The sequence below is a fragment of the Sphaeramia orbicularis genome, chromosome 16, assembly GCF_902148855.1.
Source record: "Sphaeramia orbicularis chromosome 16, fSphaOr1.1, whole genome shotgun sequence".
In the NCBI taxonomy this organism is placed as follows: Eukaryota; Metazoa; Chordata; class Actinopteri; order Kurtiformes; family Apogonidae; genus Sphaeramia; species Sphaeramia orbicularis.
In genome coordinates this window covers 3,426,841-3,445,239 of record NC_043972.1, presented here as the reverse complement: position 1 = coordinate 3,445,239, position 18,399 = coordinate 3,426,841, and the positions used below count along the sequence as shown (strand labels likewise).

Below are 18,399 nucleotides of genomic sequence, written 5' to 3'. Positions count from 1 at the left end.
GTTTCAGCCGTGAAAACATCAAGGGTTGGCTGTGGCTCGGTTTAAAATGAACATTGCAAAGAATTTTTGGTCTCAAACCATCTGCATAATATTATGAATAGATTGAGGGAGTCCAGGGAAATCTCAGCAGGTAAAAGCCAGAGGCAGAATTGTGCACGACCTTGGAGCCCTGAGGCGTCCCTCAGAGTACAGATACCAGTTTACTCTATTTAACACTCACCTCTGCTCATATTCACATCTCAATGATGATGTTTTTAGACAGAAAACAGCCACAGCAAAACCACAGATCACCTCTGTTTTCTGTACGGCTTGTGTTTGTCAATAGCTGCACTAGACAAGGTCAGAACTGTCAGTTTAGTCTGAACCGTGGCAACAAATGGAAACTTAGCAAAGATAATAACATCGCATAATAACTTTATACCATCATAAACCTCATAATCAAACGCACCTGTGTAAAATAAATGCTGACATTTCAGCATCAAACTCCATTCTTTTCATTTAGGGCTAAAACAATGGCCTCTACTTGTATCATTTCTCTTTTTTGACTCGAAAAGCTGTTTCTTAACACTCTTTCTGAACACTAATGATACTTTTACATAATTTTTTATATATTTTAAAGCAGAAATAATACATATAGCTCATTTAATGGAGACAATAAGTTTCTGTTTAACCCTTTCATGCATAGTGGTCCCTACAGTGGACAGCTGTTCAAAGGGGTTCTCTTGTATATTTATGGATTTTGTTGTTTTAGTTCCATATCAGCCAACACAGTGGACGCTTATGTATCTTCCCATACACTGAAATTCATACCATTACTGTAAATTTGCTGTTCCAGATAAACCTGATCTGCAGTAACATGTTTGATTGTAAAAAAAAAAAAAAAAAAAAAAAAAAGCTAATTGTTATTAAACTGTAATTAACATTTTTTTTTTGCATATTATCTCCATGCAGGTATTATTGAAATGTGAGAAAACATCAAATTAGCAGCATTAAAAAAATGTTTTTATCTCATAGTTTTCACACAATGTGTCAGTAGATACATGTTTCTTTGCTTCTAAAATTAAATGCATGATTTTGTAACTCCATGTAAAATCGGTTCACAAAAAAAATTTAATCACATTGTTTTTTTTTCATGCCTAAAGAGGAATAAAAACACTTAAGAAAAAAAAATCTTGATTAAGGTTCTCATAATTTGTGCATGAAAGGGTTAAACAGAACATCTGTACAGTGCTGAATTTCAAGGGAAATCTAATAAGATGGAAGATTAATGTCTTTAGAGTATCATGTAGAATAACACTGTGCGCTACAGTGTTTTTTGTGTAACAAATATTAATTCTGTTATGTAGTTAAATTTGTTACAGAAGAGCTGCATTTAGAAGCTGGAACAGTTTTAAGTGTGACTCACTGCTCCCTCTAGTGGTCACGTAATCCCTCTGGCCTGTTGCTGGAAATAAATTTAATAATTTAATTTAATTACTTAAAAAAATATATTGTAAAGTGAAAATTCTACATATAGTCCCTTTAATAATTAATAATGGCAGATTGCTCTTTAAAGACAACTTTCTGTATTTCAGTGAATGTGAATGGAAGTCTAGCAAGATGATAGATGAATATCTTTAGGTTTTTTCTTAGAATAATTTTTTTTCATACTGTATTTAACCCATAAAGACCCAAACATCCATCACTGACCAAAACTATCTACTGATGTAAACTGTTAATACCTGTTGATCCACTAATCCTATAAATACATGGAAATAATTGGTGTAAAATGCAATTTGTCGTCTTTTTGGTCATCAGATATGACCCATTTGGATGTTCAGAGGCCATGTAGGCTAGTTACCATGGGAACACCATCATCTTCTACAACACTGATTCACCAATAAAACTCATGGATTTGGATCAGTGACAGTGGATGGACACACTTGTTTTGTGTTCAGTTAAAGATATATTTGACTGAAAAAAGTCACTTTGTCTTCAATTTTCTCTGTTTCTGATATAATAACCCTCAACTTTAATCTGAGCTTTTAGGAAAATCTGCATGATCAGTCAATGAAATACAGGAAAATAACTGATTTACACTGATAAAATACAAAATACAGAGGATAATATATAAATAAGTGGTGAAAAATCACTTAAGAAAGGTTAGATATAGAGAAAATTTCATTTGGGAACTGACATAAAAATAGCGCTGGGTCTTTTCTGGGTTAAGACTCACCTCTGCACATATTTACATCATACTTTAGTCTGTTTCCCTGTTCAAAATGTGTTAAAAGCGAATAAATCTGCATCTCACACAGAGCCTGGCATGTTCACGATAATTGGAAGAGATGTTCAAGGCCATGTTGAAGTCACCCTCCTCATCCTGCTGCCAGGAATGTAGACAGTTGCCCCTTGGGAAATGTGGTTCTTCTCTTAATCAAGGGTGTAGTCCACCATGACCTCAGCAGAATGAGATCAGTGGCACCGTCGAGTACACATAAGCCTCAGTCATCATTTTGTCAGGCACGGTGACACAGCAAAGCAGGAGGTGGTGCGTTACCCAGAGGTACAGCCCCAGACGAAGCCTCGCAGCATCAAACACCAGGAATAAAAGGCTATTAAAATGCTGGTTAAATCAGAATTTTAGCTGTCCCTTCACCCATTTCATCCCACTTTGGCTTGTGTCTTTATGAATCATGTGTACCCTTAGGTGCTCCTGAGAGTATAACAGAATCAAAGGGTGCTGAAGAAGAGAAATAATACCCACCCACCCACTGAGGTAATGCCCTCAGAGAAGCAAAGGCTTGAACAAAATTTAAATAAGGAGATGTAGTAGCATGAGTGGGTGTGATTCCATCTGTGTGTGTGTGTCTTTGTGTATACATGCGTGGATTTTTGCTTTTTTGTGAGTGTTTGCGCTGCCATTGATGGGGTCTTTGGCTGCTTCTGTTAACAGATCACAGTGACTCTTACCTTTTTGTTTCTCCTCTTCACTTTCCAACCTCTCCAGACCTCTTACAGCTCTTGACACCAGCATGTGGCTCGGCACATCTGCATTTCAACAGATGGAGCTTCATCATAACAAAACACAGCTGTGCACTAAACACTGAAAAGTGCATTGTCACATCTGACCGAGCTGGCGGAAGGTGTTGCTACGAAGGCAGCAGGAACACACACGGTGCCTTGTTTAAAAAAAAAAAAAAAGGCAAACGCTTACATAAGTGTTTTCTGCTGCGGTGTACTCAGTCAGATGGCATGATTTTTTTTTTTTTTTGTGTATTTGTTTGTTCCTCTCTTTGAGCTAAAATTGACAGATGAACAGTAATCTAGGATTGTGACTGGCAGCTTGCTCAATAGCAATAAAACAGGGAGGACCAGCTGTTGTCTGCAGGACCGCTGTAAATGACATTTTGAGGTAAAACAAAAAGTTTTACAGCAAATTTACTCAAATTGTTAAATTATAATCATAAAATTTATTTTTTCTCAATACCATGGAAGGCAAGTCATTCTAAATAGGCAAGAACCTTGACTACAAAGTGAAGCCAATGCAGAAATATGTCAAAGTGTAATACTACTGCCAACCACTAGGGGCGGCCTAAAACTCTCTAAAAGGAGCTTAAGCAAAATTTACAAAGAATAGATTGTAGGGATGCACCGATACCGATACGAGTATCGGCATCGGCTCCGATACTCAGTGTGTGTACTCGTACTCATAAAAGACATCCGATACAAATGCACCGATACCAGTTACAGCCGTTTGACATTCACAGTTCAGTGCAGCAGGTACGCAGCGGTGGAATAATGTATGTGGAGTGTGAAGAGTGTGGAGATTTTTGAAAATAAATGACAGTGATAAAAGTAACGCTGACTGCAAGTAACGTTAAAGACACAGACAGATACAGATGCAGCGTTCTGTCCGTCCTCTGCGTACATTCCATCTGTTTACCAGGTGCTCGTGAATGCGTACACAGAATGAGAATACCAGTGGGTGTACAGAGCGGTGCGGACGCCGCCAGCAAAAGTGAAAACGAAACTTCTCACTCATTTCTCTTTTCTCTTCCTGCTCAAGCTAAACTTCTAAACCTTACCACTGAAAATGCTACAACATTAGTATCACATTAGTGTTACCTCTGTTGTCTCCATGTTTGTTATTACTGACTTTCTTCCTCTTCTTCTCAAAAAACTTTCCTCTTCTTCGTGGTATTTGTCCAGTATGGTTAATTAAGAGCGGCGCCCCCTGGTGGATTAATTGACAAACGCTCATTCCAACACATTAAATGTCAGTAGCAGCACTTTGTTCCAGTCAGACTAATGACAACGACAGTAAAGCACATTTACAAAAGGAACTAACAACTGGAATGGGATTATTAAGGACTAGTATCGGTACTCGGTATCAGCAAGTACTCAAATGTAAGTACTCATACTCGGTCTGGAGAAAAGTGGTATCGGTGCATCCCTAATAGATTGTGCCCGTTAATTGCCTCATATTTGCACCTACATTCGGCTGTATTTTAAAGGACCTACCCCCGCACTAATGTTATACTGACGCAGAGATAACATTTTGGCCCAATCCCAATTCACCCCTTACCCTTACCCCTACCCCTTGAAATGGAGTAGCAAGGGGTAGGGGTTGAAACATTCCACTATGAAGTGAAACAACCCTTCCAGACCTGTTGCGTCATCAACAGTCATCGATGCTGCTGTGAACAGATGCAACAACTTTGTTTCCAAAAGAATTTACCAGTGTCAGCAGCTGTAACTGTGTCTGTTCCATAGGCTTTGGTCATCTTTTTGAGGCTGTCAACCGCAAAAATGTAGTCTATAACACATTGAAACGGCACTAAACGGTCGATGAAGTTATTAAGTTGTTTAAGAAAAAAATACATTTGTGTGTTTCTTTCATCTCTGCTGCACTTTTTGTTGTGTTTACCTCCATCTTGCCAATGATTCAAACAGAATTATGGGAGATTTCTCATACCCCTCGGTTTGTCGTGTGGTCCTGAAAAAGCTCAGTTTTGAGGGTCAAACAACCCTCCCCCTCTGACTCATTGAGAATCAGGACACCCCTACCCCTTCACATGAATGCACAAAATGAAGGGGGAGGGGCCAAGGGGTGAATTAGGATTGGGCCTTTATTATCAGCTTCCAAAGTTTCAGGCGTTTCTTCTTATTCTTCTTATTTCTAAAAACAGGGATTTGTAATCCTTAGTTTTTTGAAGTTCAACTGGACTGGTTTTGTTCTTGAATCTACTGAAATGACCATAAACAAATTCTTCAGCTGTTATTATTCAGGGAAGTCTTCCATATGTTTCATTTGTTAGTGAATGTAGGTTGGTTTTTGCAGAAGAAGGCATTCTAATGTGTCACAGCATCGCAGAGGCCATGTGCTTTTATGCATTTCATTTGAAAATTTAATAATAGGTTGTAACGTTAGACTTAAACCGACACGACTTGTTACACAACTGCTTGATTTTTTTTTTTTTAGTTTGTCAGTATCTTAGTTTTTAGCATTAGTTCAGCCATGGCCCCCAGCAAAAGCCTTTCAAGTATGTCCAAATGTGGTCAGTTATGGCTCTGTAAGGCCAACGTCCTGACCACCAAATCTCTAACTCCTGTCACAGATCCTCTGTTCATTTCTTATGTACAGTCTATGGTCTGTCCTGCAAACATACAGCATTTTGTAATAAAAATGACAGAGCTTAGGTTTATTTGTAGAGGAGGTGAGTAAATCATTCCCTGAAAGCACAGCCCTTTTAATGGGTTTTAAGGCCTTCACAAGCTTTTATCAGTTATACGGTCACTTTAGGGCAGATTAAAAAGCCGTTAACACTGACACCTTTTTATGTCAAGTGGTTTCAGTTACACACAACACACACCCTGTTGATGCTGAGTTTAAGTTACTCCCATGGAATAACGATGCTGCAGAATATCACTGACAAAGTTAATAATCTACAAAGATAATATCCCCAATTAAATGAATGTGGTCAACAAAGATAAATAAAATTAATTTGACATGAGTACAGAGGCACTAACTATTGCTTACTCAAATTTAAAGATAGCTGTTGTGTTCAAGAGGCAACGACTTTAGTTTGGAACTGAAGCCAATGTAGTATCTTAAAAGTGTAATACACAATACACAATACATGTGTAATGCACATCACTGATAGTTATTAGATACTGGCTCCAAAAAACCTGGTTACAATGGACTGCTGCTCTAAAAAAATCAGTCAATAATTCCTTCCCAGAAGTCATTCTGCTGTCATTGGTTTGTTTTGGATGTTATAGTAATTGTGCTTTTGTAAATTATTCCTCCAGTAACAAGTTTTCATGGCTCATAGAAAGCATAGATGACTGATGCTTTGTAGGCCTGGACAGACGTCCAACATATGCTCTGTGACAAAATGTCAGGATGTTAACTGTTGGGAATGAGAATATCTACTCTGAATGTTTTGTAGTCTATGACTGTAATGTGACGCTTTTTCTTATGGATCTGTTTGCGGACATGTATGTTTTCCTGTTTGACAAGACAGATTCCCTGCCTTGATGGGACTAAATTGGGTGCGTCTATGAAACTGGTCTGTAAAAGCAGGACAGAGGGGCTCAAAATTCAAACAAGATGTAGACTAATGTTGTGAAGCAACTTTGGAAGCACTTTGGGTGTAGTTTAAAAATAAATATTTACTGACATAAAAGAGAAACTGTTTTTCAGATATGACACATTTATATTTTGACGTGCGCATGCTACACTATAGGTCCACATGTAACGTGGTAAAAAGGACACAAAAATCATGCGCTACTGTTGTTTCGAATATTGTTTTTAGTCTCTCACAGGTAGCTACATTTTGGGAATTGAAGTAAATATGCAAGGCAGAGTGTTTCACAAAAATGACCGCTGTTGCAAAATCCCTTCTGATTTATTTGTGTTTAAAAGGGCAGGCTCCGCATGTAATGCAAGTGGACACGATGAGTTACACACAAAACCTGGAATGAGACTGCCAATTCATAAAAAAGCTGCATGTCCAGATTAGAAAAACCACTAGGATCGACACATTTAACACAGTGTCTTTATTTATAGTGGTATATAAGACCATTTCCAGCCATGTTTTCAAGATCAAATGCACTGATACCTAGGTAGCTTTTCCTGTCCCAATTTTGGCCCTGTTTTAGTATAATGAGTATATATTTTTTGGATTTATCAGAGGTCATCATTAGGTACATCCTAGGGGAAAATATGTGTACATTTCTCTTTTATTATTGGGTCTAAAAAGCTGGCAAAGTGCCACATACCAAAATAAACCCGGTTTCATGGAAAGACCCAACTCTATTCTAATTCCACCTTGTCATGGTTCATGTTAAACAACGTGCTGACCATTTGCACATGTAATCATTACAAAGCATCTTTCAATGAATAATTACTTACACCAGCTAAACTGAATTAATGCCAAATACTGTAATCACCACCTTCATATATGAGCAGGCAGCTCTATAGAGACATATCATTCACTGTAAGGTAACACAAAGTCACATTATCCTTAATATTGTGGCCTGTTTAACCCATGTACTCTAACAGTTTAATTTCAGTAACAACTCAAAAAACCCTGCAGTGCAATTTTTGCTTAAATGCAACATGAAGTGAAGTACAGTCAAACCCTGTGTTCTTATCAACCTGACACTAAGACTGAATTATTAACAATCAGTGAACACCTCTGAAAACACACACACACACACACACACACACACACACACACACACACACACACACTTCAACACATGTTATTCTCTCTTTTGATTGTCACCTTACACCCCACTGATTTACGCCACAATTCAAAATAATAGGGCAATTAATGACTTGTGTCTTATAAAACACTTAACAAATGGGTGAACATTAAAATTAAGAAATTGTGCAAATATTTAACTGTATTGAAGGTCATTTACACAGATAATGAACCTAAAATAATCATCTTAAGATGCTAAATTGCTAATGGGATTAGCTTCATAAATACTCATTTAATGATATTAACATTGAATAAATAAGGCTCTGTTTCAGGAAGCAGAGAGTAAACATTTTTTGGACAACATATGCTTCCTATATCTTTTTTCTTATTTCATATTTTTTATAATTAGGGCTTCAGTGTTGTATTTTTAAGGTTTTTTCGTCTCGTCTCTTGTTTATATTTGTCTCTCCTTGCTTCCTCCAAAACACAATCTTGCCATTTTATAAGCGTTTAACGGTGCCGGGGATGTCAGGGGAGCATCACTGCTCTGCCGAACAACGCCTAGTTTGTCTCATTGTAATTCCTCACCACCGACAGTACTGCCGAGTTCACAGCGAACTGTCAACCAGATTAATGAATTAGTTCACTGGCCACACACACATATACACACTTGCACAAAAACACAAACCCGTCTCTTGTCTTAAGCTTTGACTTTGTGGCGAGCTACTTTCAGTTCTGTTTAAAAGCATTTAAATTCACACGCAGGAGTTTCTGGTCTCGTCTCTGCATCGACCCGCAGAGGGAAACAGCAGGACGGCTGGTGAGCTGCAGTGTCACTTTGTATAAGGCTTCATCCATTTCATGCAGATGGGCTCAGATTCTGTTTATGGTGTGCGCTGTCACTGACAAATTGTCACACAATATTGCCTGTTTGGTGCAACTCTGCAATACTCTGCAACCTGTTGCACTTAACTGAAAAATGTCACACTGAAAAGAATACATTCAGATGCAACCTCAACACATATTTTATTATTTTATTTACATCTAACATACAATTTTTAGGGTGTGCTTTTTAAAAAATAATGTTGAATTAGGATCAGTCACAGTTGAAGAGAAAACATTATATATTATATAAGTAAATCACACATATAAAAGCGTATACAGTTTGTGGAATATAATGTCCCCAATGCACTGTTGGACAAGAACGCCTTAACCCCTAAAGACCCAAACAGCCACTGGCAACCAAAACCATCTACTGATCTAAAATGTTTAATACCTACTGATTCACTAATCCTATTAATACATGTAAATAATTGGTGTAAAATGTGGTTTGTCTTTTTTTCATGGTCATCAGAAATGATGCATTTGGACGTTCAGAGGCTTCGTAGCGAACATTGTCATCTTCTACAACATTGATTCACCATTAAAACCCATGGAGTTGGATCAATGACAGTAGATGGACGCACCTGTTTTATGCTCAATCATTGATGTATTTGTTGAAAATGTCACTTTTTCCTCAATTTTCTCCATTTCTGATTTAATAACCTTCAGAATCAGAATTGCCTTTATTGTCATTTGATAGTACAAAGTACATCAAACGAAATTGAGTTCGATGATTAGGGACATCGGGCCGCTGCTCCTACTAGAGCGCTACCACAAACCCTTTGAGTTTACCTGAGCTTTAATGAACATTAACATGATCAGCTGATTAAATATAGGGAAATAACTAATTCACACTGAAAAAACAATAAATATGGAGGATAATATTATAATAAATAGAGAATAATCATTTAAGAAAGGTTAAATAGAGAGAAAATAATATTTAGGAACTGCCACCAAAGTAGTACTGGGTCTTTACAAGTGAAAGGAGTTCATTTAGGACTGGGTCAAAAAACAGAGCTAGGCTAACAGAGCTATAATGTAAACTATCAGTCGATGTAGCATGTGACAATTATTTGACCTAATGTTATTTTGAGTGTTACCTTATAGCTCTGTTAGCTTAGCTCTGTTTTTAGACAGAGAACAGTCACAGTAAAGCAGTTTGTGTTGTCAATAGATGCACTAAAGATCTGTTTGGAATCGAACAAACAAGGTCAGAACCATCACACTTTAGTTTGAACCGTGGATCAACTGGCAGTTTAGAAAATATAATAATATCCCATAATAACTTTATACCTTCATAAGCCTCGGAATCAAACTCACCGGTGTAGAAGAAACACTGACATTTCAGCATCAAACTCCATCATTTTCATTTAGAGACGTGTCCAGAAGTGGAAACAATGGCAGTGCTTCTATATTATTTATTTATTTATTTATTTTTTAATCATTTCTTTTCTTTGACTGTAAAAGTTGTTTCTTCACAGTTCTCATCCCATATGCTCAGTTTCTGATGCTTTGGTCAAAGGCCCGGTGGTGTTAGTTTTCCTCACCATGAGAGACCAACAGCGTGACTCACTACTCCCTCTAGTGGTCACATAAATCTCCTGGCCCGTCACTCAAAATAAAGTCAGTTCATATCTGTACAATCCAATACATTGGTATCTTTGGCAGAATGTCAGAGTTCTGATGGTAATTTTAGGTAATTTTTCAACATTTGACAGTAAAATATGACATATAAACCCTTTCAAGTGCTGGAAATTCAACATTTTCCTCCTGATTTTTTATTTTTATTTTTTTTAAATAAATCGTCTCATCATGTCTCACAGTTTCTAAAATGTGCTAGTTCTCCTTTTCTAAATGCAGGCAGATTAAAGTTAACACATTTAAGAGTCTAACACATTTAGCTGAAGATTTGACAATGTGTGGTCTTTGTTGAGGGACTCGCCACAGCCTCTAAACTTAACTCCCGATAACCAAATTGCCATCTGTTCAAGCTTGTTAAAAATAAGAAGAGGTGGTGATTTATTTCTGCTGTAGGATTTTTAAAGTTCTTATTAGCATGTTTGCGTTTGTGTGTTTTCTCCAGATTGCTGTGTGATTGAGAAAATGTAAGGTTGTATACAAGATTAATTCTACATTTAATTCTCTCTACAGGTTGGGCTTTGGTTCACCAGTCTTATAGTTTTCAATTAAAATTATATTACACTTTAGTCTATGATTAGGTTGGATATTTATTGTCTCTGCTGCTTGTAAACAAATAAAAAAACATCATATATTTAATGCCATACGCTTCGAACTCCAGCCAGTTACTTAACTTATTTAAAGGTTTAGTATGTATTTTTTTCTGTCTGCCTTGTGCTTGTTGAACTTCATTTCTTTCTATGTAAAACACTCAGACCTGTTCTTCAGTTCTCCAGTGCCTCCCTTCTGCTCATCTACAGTGATAACATCAAAAATTTGATTTGATTTGATTTAGGGATTTATTCTGAACATGCAGTGAAATTAACATATATGCGAACAAGCAAAACATGCATAATAATACAAATATCAACCATCATAACAATCTTAGGCAGGAGAACAGCACAGTAGTTCCCTTTACATGCCCAATGAAAAATTTGCACTATAAGTTGTGTCTTTAGTTGTCCAATGAGAGTACAGGTGCACGTCCTGTTGTCCAGTAGTTGTAGGAGTCACATATTCACTCATTTTTTTTAGTGCTCCGTAACCAGGAAGTGGAAATTAATGTAGAAATGAAGTAAATACATTTAAAACTTGAATCAATGTTGACATGAAAAACAGGACTTATGATTGCGATTACAGATTCAAGGTTGAAGAAGTTTATTATCAAATACACAGCAGTACTGAGCAATGAAATTCTTACTCTGTGAGTTCCCTTCACATGACTAATGTAAACAATTAAAGTAAACGAAAAGCAATAAATGAAAAAACTGTACAATTCAAACAATTTAAACTAAACTAAAACAAAATAAATAAAAAAAAAAAACTGTACAATTAAAACAGTTTAAACTAAACTAAAACAAAATAAAGGAAAAAAACTGTACAATTAAAACAATTTAAACTAAACCAAAACAAAATAAATGAAAAAAAAAAACTGTACAATTAAAACAATTAAAACTAAACTAAAAATAAATAAATAAAGGAAATAAACTGTACACTAAACAGGGAAAAATAAAACGAAGCGAGTACTCTGTGCAAAGAGTAAGTGTATCAAGGTGCAAAAAGTACAGATTGATTGTGCAGGATACAAAATACTGTCACAGTGGTAAGACATTGAGTGCAAATGTTATTAATGTTGTGCAAATATGCAAGCATATGTTCAGATATGAGTTGTGGTCAGTCAGTTGGTGGTTCAGTAGCTTGATGGCCTGCATCATATTAAAATGTGCTTAGAGGTCTTCTTTCTGTCTTTGTGCATAAGAACTCAATCTCAGTGAATCCAAAGGAACTTTGTGTTGGTAAATGACAGTTCTGCAAATGGACAGGATTTCAGTTCTGTTCAACATGTTGATGCTCATATGAACTATGTTTTCAGCTCAAAAATGTCCAATTTCATCACAATTAATGCTATATTTTCATGTCACAAATGGCCAAGTTCTATTTGAACTGAATTTACCTGGAAAAAAAAAAAAAAAATTCTATTCTTTTAGATTCCCCAGTTTTTCTTCCCAGATTCTCTCCTACATATCACATGTTTTATTTGTACAGGTTCAATCTGGAGTATGGTGCTGATCCATCCTGCTTCTGTTACACCAATACATATGTCGAGGCCCAAAACGGAATCTGGCCCGATTCTGAAGTGGGCTGGCCCAGAATGGAATTCTATTCTAGGCCGGGCTAGAATGGAATCTCTATAGGATTCCATTCTGGGCCGGCCCAGAATGGAATCCTAACTCAACCTGGCTCCATTCTGGGCCGGCCCAATTCAGAATCAGGCCGGCCCAGATTGGTATTCTATTCTGGGCTGGCCTAGAATGGAATCCTGCTGCTATAATGTTATTTTTATACCATGTTTAATGCAAATGATCTAAATTATTACAAAAATCAATACATGGAATTTGCAAATATGTGAAAAAAAAATGAAACAAACAACATTTTAATTGTAAACTATAATACACTTTATTTACAAATAGAACCTAGTGGTACTCCCACCAATATATGGTACGGTGAAATCGACTGAAATTGACAATAGTTACTCAAGGTATGTAAGACTGAAAATGTAAATCGGCACTAATAGACCAAAAATGTCACATTGTTGAATATGCAATCAAACTTGCACTGAAGTCTTAGAACTTGTTCTGGCATCCCTGGTTGTCCACGTGGCACTTGAACACCTCTATCCTTTTAACACCTTTTCTAAGGAGATTGACCCTTGTCTTATAGACAAGGTTGAATATTCACACCTACAGTCTTTGATGGCTTCATCAAAGGTTTTTGTATTCTCTTAAATATACTCAAATATATGTATATTTGACAAATTATGGAATTAGGGATCATTTGCATTAAACATGGTATAAAAATAACATTATAGCAGCAGGATTCCATTCTAGGCCAGCCCAGAATAGAATTCCAATCTGGGCCGGCCTGATTCTGAATCAGGCCAGATTCCGTTTTGGGCCTCGACACATACATGAAGAATGGCACACAGCACTGTTTACATCAACAGTTTTCTAATAATAAGCATTGTTATGAAGAAATAACAATTCTGTATTGTTCTTTCCTCTTTAGTCTGATGCTAAACTATCCAATAAATAATAGTGCTCCTAGTTTTTGCACAGGGATCATTAGTGTAAACGCTGACATGGCTGCAGAGCATCAGTATGATGGGATCCACAACAACCATGTCACATCCGTCCACTGACACATTTAGTGTTTTTGTGTCAGCTGGGATTGTTTTAGATCCACAATACCAACATTTATGAAGAAGAGGAGAAATATCAATAGTAAGTCTATAAGTTTATTCCTAATAAAGTACTGGTACTGACCAGAGCATCATGGGTAATGTCACGTCCGTCCACCAGCAAAAGTTTTCACATACACGTGCTATTCCAAATCCAATATTTATGAAAATAGAGCTTCCACTGTCAAAGAATATCAGTAGTCTGTGCACAAATGGATTAGCATTATTTACACACACTTCTGTGACTTTATGACAACTTTTTTTTTTGCCAGAAATGGACACTCATTTGACCCCATAAGTAAATTTTAGCCATATTACATTTTTATGTTATAATGATTTTAAAAAAGGTTATGTCAGAGACATTTTTGCAAAATTATATATTTCTACACGACACAAACTTCAGCATAGACAAATCTTATATACTGGAGTTTGAGTTTTTTTTTTTTGTGATTGAGAATAAAATATAGATGCATGTTCTGAAGTAAAAGACCAGTTTATCCAGCATAAAGCCTACACATTCTAAATCAAGGTACAAAGTTCTTCACAAATACAACAAATAAAAAAACAGCAATTAATCAAGATTTTTGCTGTAATTATAAACTTATACTAAATTTCAGACACTTTAACACTTCTAAAATGAAATGTTTTTTTAAAGAAATAACAAAAGCATTCATTTGGCCTGAGCTAAAACATCTCTAAGTGTAAAATACTGTAATTAAGTCCCGTCTTCTCCATGTTAATTAAAGACAGGAAATTACTGTGCTCTGTAACCTTGCATATATTTAGTTACACAAACATATATAAGAGATAAAAATACATTTGCAGTAACACATTTCCTCATCATCCTTTTACATTGACGGATCAATGGGATTTCATTAGACTAAAATCTCGAAGCACATCCTTGAAGACCTAGAACTATTTTTGTCATGTCATTCTAAATTAACTTTTCTCTACGGTTACCCTTTCATAAATGATTTATCACCATTTATTAAGACATTGTTTCCTGCATTTTCCATTTTCAGTAAAAATCAGGTATTTTCTTGTGTTTAATTTACTGATCATGCAGATGTTCATTAAAGCTCAAAGTCATTTGAAAGGATCTTATGTTGGAACAGAGAAAAGTGATAGAAAAAGAAAAGTGATTTATTATTAATGTCTAAATTTGTTTTTTTTTTTGTTTTTGCCTCTACATTAAACCTTTCACAAGTGAAATATCATTAATTATAATATCATCCTCTGTATTTTGTATTATGCAGTGTAAATCATGTATTTTCCTATATTTAATTTATTGATCATATACATGTTCATAAAAGCTCAGAGTAAATTCAGATGTTATTATATGAAAACACAGAAAACTGATGAAGCTAAATCTATCATTAACTTAACATAAAAACAAGTGTCTCCATCCACTGTCATTTATTAAACTCCATGGGTTTTACCGGTGAATCAATCTTGTAGAAGATGACGGTGTTTCCATGGTAACTACGAAGCCTCTGAACGTCCAAATGGGTCATATCTGATGACCATGAAAAGACAACAAACTGCATTTTACACCAGTTATTTACATTAATTGATAGGATTAGTGGATCAGAAGGTATTAAAAATTTTAGATCAGTAGATGTTTTTGGTCTGTTTGGGTCTTTGAGGGGTAAATATAATGTTTTAGGTAGATTTCATGCCACTGAATTGTGCTAAAATCATCATTTTTCTCATCTTGTTTATGATCTTATTAAAAAAAAAAAACCTGGTGATTTGACAGCAGTAATGACAAATCACAGTCTTGAATCTGTGAGACGTGTGGGTGGACATAACAGCCTCATGTTTCTGAGACGACTGTGACTCCAAACTGTATCACACAATATGACTCCATCAGGACATCTCCTGTGGCCTGATATCAACAGGTACATTGTTCAGAGTTCGAGACCGTCATGCAGACTCTAGAAATGACAACAAAAACAGTGACATGATCTAAGGAGGCACCCGGGCTGACACTGGGCTAGTACATCCTTATATATAATTTGTATCCAGGTTGTATAAAGCCTCAATAGTCAACAAGAAACTCTTAAAATCCATCCGAATGTGAAGCAGAAGCAGTAGACGTAAACCGAAGCTGTGCTCTTGACAGCTGACATCGGGGTCCGTCCCCTGACGAAACCCAGACGGTGGTGAAATGTTCTTCTGCCAAACTGACTGATGGAGCCGCATCTTTATAAAAACCAGAACCATCCCGCCCTGGAATCTCCATCTCACAGCGTCGTCTGTTGTAGTGTAGGTGGATGCGTAAGCAGCAGAACAGAAATGACAGCCAGTAGTTTCACACTGTTAAATTCAGGCAGCAGCTGCGACAAAATGTATTGTTGAGAAGAGCCGGAGCAGCAGCCGGCGGCGAGTTGACAGTAAATGGATTCTTTGATTAAAATACTGCAGATTTGACGCTATATTCTAAAACACTCACCAGCCGGGATATAGACAGATCTACAGTTTAAATACAGCTAAATGTTGTTGGATAGAGTCTAGTTATTTATATGTTTTTGTTACTTTCCTTCGTTCAGCCTTATCTTATCTCATTTTCCTGAGTGACATTTATAAATGTCCAAAAAAAGGACAGGGGGGTTTGGCTGCTTTTAGCTGGGACTTTCACAACAGATAAAGGTTATGACATTCTGTACTATTGTACTCGTGTCTTTCCCTTGACACTTTTTTATACAGTTGTGATAATACACTGGCTATTTTCCAACACTGGTTCAGTTGGGTGCATGTACACACACATCTACAACTGTATATATTTCATATTTTATTCTATAAATAATGAATGAGCATTGCCAAAGAGTAAAGCATCTACTGAGAACCAAGACTAAGAACTTTCATGGTCTTATTTTGATTTCGGGTTAAACATTTGTTGACATTATGTTCCATTAACTTACTTATTTGTGAAAAAATGAACAAAACATAAAACATATCAGCTAAAATTTGCTTACAGGTCTTATTTCTGTCTTTGTGCATAAGAACTCAATCTCAGTGAATCCCCAAAGGAACTTTGTGTTGGTAAATGCCAGTTCTGCAAATGGACAGGATTTCAGTTCTGTTCAACATGTTGATGGTCATATGAACTATGTTTTCAGCTCAAAAATGTCCAATTTCATCACAATTAATGCTATATTTTCATGTCACAAATGGCCAAGTTCTATTTGAACTGAATTGAGCTGAAAAACAAATCTTCTCTTCTTTTGGATTCCCCAGTTTTTCTTCCCAGATTCTCTCCTCCATATCACATGTTTTATTTGTACAGGTTCAGTCTGGAGTATGGTGCTGATCCATCCTGCTTATGTTCCACCAATACATACATGAAGAATGGCACAGCTCACTTTTGAAATCAACAGTTTTACAATAAGCATTTTTTATAAAGAAATAACAATTCTATATTGTTCTTTCCTCTTTAGTCTGATGCTAAACTATCCAATAAATAATAGTGCTCCTAGTTTTTGCACAGGGATCATTAGTGTAAACGCTGACATGGCTGCAGAGCATCAGTATGATGGGATCCACAACAACCATGTCACATCCGTCCACTGACACATTTAGTGTTTTTGTGTCAGCTGGGATTGTTTTAGATCCACAATACCAACATTTATGAAGAAGAGGAGAAATATCAATAGTAAGTCTATAAGTTTATTCCTAATAAAGTACTGGGACTGACCAGAGCATCATGGGTAATGTCACGTCCGTCCACCAGCAAAAGTTTTCACATACACGTGCTATTTCAAATCCAATATTTATGAAAATAGAGCTTCCACTGTCAAAGAATATCAAATGGATTAGCGTTATTTACACACAGTTCTATGCATTTATGACAACTTTTTTTTTTGACAAAAATGGCTTCTCATTTGACCCCCTAAGTAAATTTTAGCCGATACATTTAAACATACCAAATTACACACATAAATGATAATAAGATTTTTGCCTAGTTCCTAGAAAAAGAAAAGTGATGTATTATTCATTTCTAAAATTGTCTTTATTACCTACACATTAAACCTTTCACGAGTGAAATATCATCAGAAAAGCAGCAAAAAAAAAATAATTTCACCTCTCACCTGACCTTGCATTGCATATATTAAGTATATTGCCACATTTATATTTTGTTAAAAGGATTATATGTAGCATTGGTACTCCAGAATCTCACCAGCAGGAGGCAGTCTGGTACCAGAACAAAGTGAGGACGACCAAAACCACCAATGAATCAACACTACATATCAAGTATAAAGCTCATTGTTTACACACATCTGTATTATGGTATCATCAAGTTTCCGTCTTCAAACTAAAACTCATAAATGCTTATTTTAACAGTTGCTCAAAAAACACAGTCTTATAATCTTCTCGTGCTGCATCAGCTGATAATTTACATTACAGCTCTGTTAACTTAGCTCTGTTTATAGACTGAAAACAGCCACAGTAACCTCTGTTTTCTGTATGGTTTGTGTAGTCAATAGCTGCACTAAGGATCTGTTTAGAATCATCCAGACAAGGTCAGAAATAAGGTTAGTAAAGATAATAAAATCACATAATAACTTTATACCTTCATAAGCCTCATAATCAAACTCACCTGTGTAGAAGAAACGCTGCCATTTCAGCATCAAACTCAATTCTTTTCATTTAGAGCTGTGTCCAGTAGGGCTGTTAGAAAATACTGGTTCTGCAGTATTGCGGTATTTCATTTCACAATACTGTATCGATATTAAAAAGTACTGTATCAATATTTTTAGGCATTTTTTCAAATGCAGATATGGCAGAGGTTCATTTTTGTTTTTTGGTTTTCTTTATTGTTGATATTTTCTTTATTAATATTTAACATTTTTTTAAATTAAATAATGGTTATTTGGAGCATCCTTAAAGCACTTTTTACTGTCTGAG

General features: G+C 36.0%; 1 long non-coding RNA gene across 1 annotated transcript; it reads left to right on the top strand.

The window, feature by feature from the left end:
* The first annotated feature begins 270 nt into the window (after positions 1-270).
* On the top strand, positions 271-18,021 carry LOC115435922 (uncharacterized). Its single transcript, XR_003937752.1, has 3 exons — positions 271-311; positions 11,936-11,938; positions 17,972-18,021. It is a non-coding gene; the product is annotated as an uncharacterized LOC115435922 (long non-coding RNA).
* The last annotated feature ends 378 nt before the right edge of the window (positions 18,022-18,399 follow it).